The sequence below is a fragment of the Buceros rhinoceros genome, unplaced genomic scaffold, assembly GCF_000710305.1.
Source record: "Buceros rhinoceros silvestris isolate BGI_N320 unplaced genomic scaffold, ASM71030v1 scaffold13939, whole genome shotgun sequence".
Lineage (NCBI taxonomy): Eukaryota > Metazoa > Chordata > Aves > Bucerotiformes > Bucerotidae > Buceros > Buceros rhinoceros.
In genome coordinates this window covers 3077-3454 of record NW_010429832.1, presented here as the reverse complement: position 1 = coordinate 3454, position 378 = coordinate 3077, and positions in this window count along the sequence as shown.

Sequence of the window (378 nt, the reverse complement as noted above, 5' to 3'; positions counted from 1 at the left end):
GAGGCAGAGAGAGGAGGGGTGGTGGCAGGGAGGGAGTGCAGGGTGTGATTGGACTGGAGAGACGACGTAGGATGGCAGCTGAGAGGCCTGAGGGACAGGATGCATCCAGAGGGACCGGGACAGGCTGGAGAGGTGGGAGCGGGTGACCCTGCTGGAGGGCATCGAGGCCAAGGGCAAGGTTGTGCTGCTGGGTGGGGGCAGCCCCCGGGGTGAGCGCAGGCTGGGGCTGAGGGGATGGGGAGCAGCCCCCAGGAGGAGCCGGACAGGAGCCGCCAACAGGCACTGGCAACCCAGCAGCCCCCGTGTGCTGGGCTCCTCCCCAGCAGCGTGGGCAGCGGGTGGAGAGGGGGATCCTGCCCCTCTGCCCCACTCCGGGGC